Here is a 6,932-nt window from a genome sequence, read left to right as displayed (position 1 = left end):
TGTGGATTTTCCTGTGGGCTGGAGGAGGCATAGGATGAAATGAGTGTCCTGACTTTCCAGCAATGCACATTGCATCTTAGAAATGTGTCTCCATGGCCTATTGAGATAAGTGGTTCTCAACCAGAGGTGCATATCAGAATCCCTTGGGGAACAGTTAAAATGCATCAACTCTCAGGCCCCACCCCAGAGATTTTGATTTCATGGATGTAAGCTGAAGCCCAGATATTGATATTTTTATAAAGCTCCTCGGAGATTTACAATATGTCATTATTGAGAACCACCAGTTTAGACAGATCACATCTTTGAGCATGATGCCATTTTAATATTCCCTATGTGAATGTCCCCTTTCCACTGGGACTGCTTATGAAATTTCTTATAAACTGTTTTTATAACTTTTTTTTTATAAGAAATACAGAAAAGTTCACATTATCCCAATTTTAATATCACTGATATACTAATATCCACATTTGGTGAACATCATTATTACGTGCATAGATACAAATAGAGGATAGATGAGAGCTATCATAAAGTGATGATAACAGGAAAAGGCTCAATCTGCACATGCTATTTTAAAAATACAGTGTTGAATTTAGTCTTACTTGAATTTAACGAAAAGTAACTGAAGGAACTGCTTAGATGCATATTTCTTCATTGCAAGAGAGATTGATTTATAAAAGGTTTCCCAAAGGTTAAACAAAATTATAGAAATCATTAATAGGACGGTAACTTTTTCAAACTATATTTATCGATATTGGTCAACATGGAGTTTCTCTGTTCTTATGGAAAAGTCTAAAAAGCATGAAAGATCAGCACACTTTCACTTCCTTCTACCTCTTCCCTGTACTTCCTAATTTTTTCGCTTATATTATTTTTCACTTTGTCAGGGTTTATACCATTTACATTCTATTTTTAGCCATCATTTACCTATTGATTTGTCTTCATTTCAGTATTTATTCTCTATCTTTTGTGTGATGTGCTCCTTATTTTATTCCTTTGTAATTTGCTTGCTTAATGGAAAGACCCCTTTTTTTTATCTGGCTACTCAAGGGTACCATGGGCAGACCTGGCACTTTCTTTTTGCTTTGACCTCATGAGGGTGAAATTCTTTTGATAGTTTTCTCTCTCATCTGGGACCAAAGTGTCTTCCCTTCAGAGCTATAGTCTGCATATTGGATATAGTTTTAAAGCACTTTCCTGTAGCCTGAGGAAAGATTTAGTCAGCACTAAGTTGAATTCTTGCCCGAAGGCCTAGATTCTCTTGAGATTCTCTTGAACATTTTTAGCCAAGGCCATGCCATCCAGGCGAGGGTCTCTTTTACTCGGTGGCCATGGGCTTCACCTTGTTCTGTTAACTATGAGTGTCCAGGAAGATGGCAAACTATGGTGACATCCACTTTGCTTCCTGGCTTGTCCTGTCATAGCAATCTGGTCCATTAAAGCCCTATCTCAGTCCTAAAGCAAAGCAAGAGCCCCGACCAACTTGGGCATAGCTACCAGGAGCCCCCTGACTCTTCCCAGACTGAGCCCAATTTCTTAAGGAATTATGTATTTGTGGAGGCTTGGTTTATATCAGTTTCCCACTTTAGAAATTATGAGGAAATTTTCTTAGCTGTTCGTAGTCTGATGACTCTGCATAACACGGAATACCCCTGATCTGCAAGTAAAATGTTCAGTCTCAAGTAGAACACTTCTCTAAAGCTTTTCTTTTTAATCTCAAAGTCATTTCCACAACTTCCTTCTGTCATTCTGGTAGTTTTCTCGGGAGCAACATGGCACGTGCAGGCTTGAATTCCCCTCCTTTGCCCTAAAACCTTTGCAAAATAAAGACCCCCACTGTTAGCTGAACATGGAGTACTTATTGTTCTCCCATGACAAGCAATAAAACAATGGGGATCTGGACTGTAGTATGATTTGGGTTCTGGGAACAGTTGTTTTAGCTTGGATAAGCTATGGTGTCTGTGGGTTTGTTTGCTTGTATTCTCTGAACGTTCGCGTGGGAGTCCAGGGCTTTCGTGATCTTACGCGTTCCACTGACCCCTCAAGGAGAAGCTAAGCGAATATTAGAGGGAGAGCCAGAGGCATTTCCCTGAGTATGAACATGCCTGGACAGGGTGGGGCTCTCCCAGCTTGTTATGGTTTCTCAGGAGGAAAGTCCTGGCTGTTCCTCGCACTTGGGCACGGTGAAGAGTAGGGCTTCTCTTGGCCTGCAATAAGGAAGTTGAGGTTCTAGAGACAGGAAGATCCATGACTGTTCAATGTCTCTGGCTAAGGCAAAGGCAAAACTGGACCAGGAGACTGCACTCTCTCAGACATGCCACATTTCCATAATTCCCAGAGGATGACTTGCATACCATTGGGGTGATTCTGAGACTGTGAGTAGGTGAATCAGGAAGTCAAATTATGTTTACAAATTCAAAGACAAATCACCATTAGTCCATGATGTCAAGGAAACTACTGGTATCTTGTACTTTATAGGCTTCCAGGAATGGAGATTTTGAAAGTAGATTATATTTTCCCATTTGGTCATTAAACTAAAGATGCATTCCCACAGGAAAAATATATATAAAATGTTAGAGAAAATTCCCCAGGACACAGTAGGCTTATTGTGATATTTTGATTGACAATGTGGACAAAAAAGAGGAGCTGTAATAAATCGAACCAAAAGTAACCTCACTGGGTGACCTGATCATAAATTCCTAACCGGACAGGTCACAGTGGGTAGTCACGCCCCAAGCACACAACTTCTTTAGCAAAAGGTTTAAGCAAGCTTTGTCCATTGTTCTTGTGCATCTAGGTTAACTCACCTTTGAAATGCCAGAAATAGTATTCTTTTCCAGACCCATCAAATATATAACTACCCTCAAGGGAGCACATAATCTTGTTCACTGTCTTATACCTTGCTTTCTCCCACCCTCGTGTCCTCTTCCCTATGGTCCCTTCTTAGTTCCAGAAACCATTAATCCATGGTAATTTCATAAAACAGACTGCAAAACTGTCATTCTTCAGAGCATTTAGGATCTTGCTTCCAGTGTTGTTATCAATTAGGCTCAAATATAATCTTATAAAAATTCCCTATAGTTTGTATCCTAAAACGTGATGTAAGACCATTGGTAAATGTTAACAAAAGTAAGAGACAAAAAGGACCACATGTCTGTTAGTCTGAGAATTGACCCCCTAAGTGAAACCATTAATCCATGGTAATTTCATGTTCTCTTAGGTCACCATGGTAATGGAAATGATTCATCTTTTTGTGAGATAAAACATGTATGTCAAAAATGTAATTTATATAGGGAATAATTTTTTTTTGGTTTTCATATTTAGTTTGACAAAATGAATGCTCTCCTGATTTTCACCCCTTTTCTGCAGCGTTAGTACTGTCTTTTCTGTGAATGGTGATTTATTTAATTATGTGCAATAAATAGTGGATCAAGTAAAAAAGATTATCTACAGGTTTGGATGTTTCTTACGTCGACAACAATAAGAAATATATATTTGGTTTTCATTGTCATTCCTGGCAAAGAGCTCCCAAAACCCTTGGAATTTCTTGAATGAAAAGAGAGATAAAGGTGTCTTTTGTTATCCCGAACAAGTCTTTTTTTCAACCATACCTGAGTTTATGTTAATATGGTGACTTTTGGAAAGCCCCTAAGTATAGGGGCTGGTTGCCAGAGGAACCAACCAGATAATTACAGGATTGGAATTGTCAGCCCTTTCCCCGACCTCTGGAGAGGGGTTGGAGGTTCAATTAATCACTAATGGCCAATGATTTAATTAATCATGCCTACATAATGAAACTCTTTAAAAGCCCTAAACGATGGGGTTCAGAGAGCGTCTGGATTGGTGAACAGGTGGGGTGCCGGGAGGGTGACACATCTGGAGAGGGCAAGGAAACTCCTCCACATCACTCCCATACCGTGCCTGTTGCATCTCTTGCATCTGGCTGTTCTGAGTTGTAACCTTTTATAATAAATCCATAATCCAGTAGGTAAACTATTTTTCTGGACTCTGTGAGCCTCTTCAGCAAATGGTTGAACCTGAGGAGGTCGTTATAGGAACCTGGCAACTTGCAACTCATAGCCAAGCAGTCAGAAGCACAGGTAACAATTTGGGCTCGTGCTGGCTTCTGAAGTCTGTGTGTGTGTGTATTGAGGGGAGGACAGGTCTTGTGGGACTAGCCCTTAACCCATAGGGTCTGGAATAACCCCTGGGAGATAGTGTCAAAACTGAATTGAATCAAACTGAATGGAATTGAATCAAAATTGAATTGAATTGAAATTGAAATTGAATTGAATTGAATTGAATTGTAGGGCACTCAGTTGATGTCCACAGAGAATTGGAGAATTTCTTGGTGTGGGTGCCTCTACATTTGGTGAACAGAAATGGTGTACTAAGAATAGTAGAGGGAGAAACAGAGTGTTTTCCTTTAGTCGTAGAAGAGAAACAAAGAACAAACTATACCATGTGGAGCTATCTCGGCATGATTCCCACGAAAGTGGACACGGAAAAATCCTCGGAATGAGGAAAACTGGGCGGAAGAGACTATTCTCTTGGTCACATTAATTAATGAATTTTCACCAGCTTCGTACTGAGGAGAAGCTGAAGGCCAGAGATCAGAACCTTCTGTCCAGTGTTTAGAATTTATTGTCTGTGAGAATTTAGAGTAACCGATTGTGGGTCTCATTCCAGGGTTATGTGCTTCTCATTCTCAATGAATCCTTTTGATGTTTACACAAAGTCCCAAATAAAACCTCAAGGTTTTGCTATAGATACTATTAGAGTTGGATGAATATTATTGGACTATTCAGGTCAAAGCTCTAGCGTGTACATTAGTCAAAATGAAGTGAATAGCTGCCCTTCCAGGCTGCCACTTTAATAATATTCTGTCTGGGTGTACTTTATGGTGCCTGCATACCCTAATGCACACCTGTAGTGGCACCCTCCGCATATGTCATGGGCTCACTTGCACTTGCATCCACATGCCCACCAGCAATGGCATATCCTTATGTGCTCCTTATGTTACATGCCCATTAGCATACACATTTGCAGGGTCACCCTCTTCAGTGGACTGTGGTTACTCTGTCCAGGTCCTTGGCATGTCCCTTTCTTGATTCCTTATTTTCATTTTCTCTTCAGAGAAATACAAGATCTCAGGACTGAAAGCGTTTCCTCGTGGTAGCTTCATTCTTCCTGTTTGCTCAGATCAAGATTTTGAGTCATCCCTGGTGTTATCTATGACTTTTATCTTTTATTATGTTGGCTCTATCTCTAAAATAAATATATCCAGATTCTATCCACTTTATACCACTTCTATTGCTGCCGCCCTCAGCTGGATTATTACAAAGCCTTGTCTCTCTGCCCCCACCCTTGCCCAGCTCTAGCCTATTCTGCACCCAGCAGCCAGTGTGTTCCTTTTATTACTTAAGTCAGATCATGTCTCTTCTCTACTCAGAGCCTTTTAATGCCTTCTCATGTCACTTGGAATAAATCTAGATTCGTTGCCATGACATTTGTGATCTGACTCTGCTGCCTCTCAAATCTAAACCTCTCATCCTCACCTAAGCCACACTGGACACTTGGCTGCTCCTCAAAGACACCAGGCACTCTTGCTTCAGGGTCTTTGTGATTTTAAGTCCTCTGCCTGAACCATTTCTCCCAGAATTGCTCAACACATTGCTCAACTCCCTCGCTTCCTCCAGGTCTCTGCTCACTTTCACTTTACGGGGAAGACCTTCCCTGAAGGCTCTTCCTCGGATAACAGACACTCATGTCCTTCCTGGCCATCCTGTATCTCCTTACTCTGACTGATTTTTCTTCTTGGCACTTAGCAGTGTCCAGAGTACTGTTTGTTTATTGTTTGTCTTCCCACACTAGAATGCAAGCTCCATGAGGGCAGGGACTTCATTGTGTCCACTGCTGGATCCCAGCCCCTAGAACAGTGCCTGACATGAGGAAAGCACATAAGAAATACGTGTGGAAGGAGAGAATGATGCCTCATGGGAGTTCATTCAAGTGGCTATTCGCACTTGCCTAAGTATTCCTGGGACAAAACTTTTATAGGGATTCCCTCCAGACCCTCTGAGGAAACGTGAAGGAGGGTGCCGTCTGGCTATGCTTCTATCCTCACCAAAGCGGACAGCTGCCCCGGGAAAGTAAGGTTGAGCTGGGGGAGAGATGACACTGTGAGGCGTTTATGTTTTTAGAAGTGCAAGCCCGGTGAAATGGAGCCGTCCAAACCAGTCTGACAGGAGTGAGGGCAGGATTCTGCCCAGACTGGTAAAAATGAGAGACTCGCAGGGGGCCTCCCAATCCCTGATTCTGCACATAGCGAGTGAGACTAGCAAAGGGGACACTGTGGCAGTGAGGGGAATGGGGCATTGTCCGAATACACAAAGGGTACAGACGTTGCAACCTGTTTTGCCATGAAACCAGCAGCTACAGGTAAGCAGACCTTACTCGTAGAGTCATCCATTCATACGGAGAATATCTACTGAATCCGTGCCAAGCATGATTTTACGCCTTAGAGGACTGTTCTAGAAGCTGGAGTTGCCTGCAGTATGGACTGTAGAGCCACAGGGAGAGGCTGAGGTCGGCTCAGGAGAGTGCCCAAACCCCCATCAGTTCAGAGTCCTCCTTTTTTCTCTATGGGGAGGCAGCTGAGAGGTGGCTGGGCTGCCTCTCTACCAGCAGCAGGAATCAACACTACCTGCATCACTATCACAGAGGCTGCTGGTGGCTCAAGGAGGCGCTGGGCAGCCTTTGAAGGTTTGCACCACTGCTCTTCACTTTAAGGAACCCTCAGCACCTCCTCTTAACTGCTGCTAACTCCCCGAGGGACAGAGGGATGTCTCTATCACCTTCTGCCTGGTGCTCTGGACCCAGGGCTCCACCTGCTGACAGACTCTCCCTTCGCCACCCTGGAGTCTCCCTGGGCA

The sequence above is a fragment of the Pteropus vampyrus genome, unplaced genomic scaffold (assembly GCF_000151845.1).
Source record: "Pteropus vampyrus isolate Shadow unplaced genomic scaffold, Pvam_2.0 Scaffold28, whole genome shotgun sequence".
Taxonomy (NCBI): domain Eukaryota; kingdom Metazoa; phylum Chordata; class Mammalia; order Chiroptera; family Pteropodidae; genus Pteropus; species Pteropus vampyrus.
The sequence above is the reverse complement of the archived record's forward strand: the minus strand, read 5'-3'. Positions refer to the sequence as shown.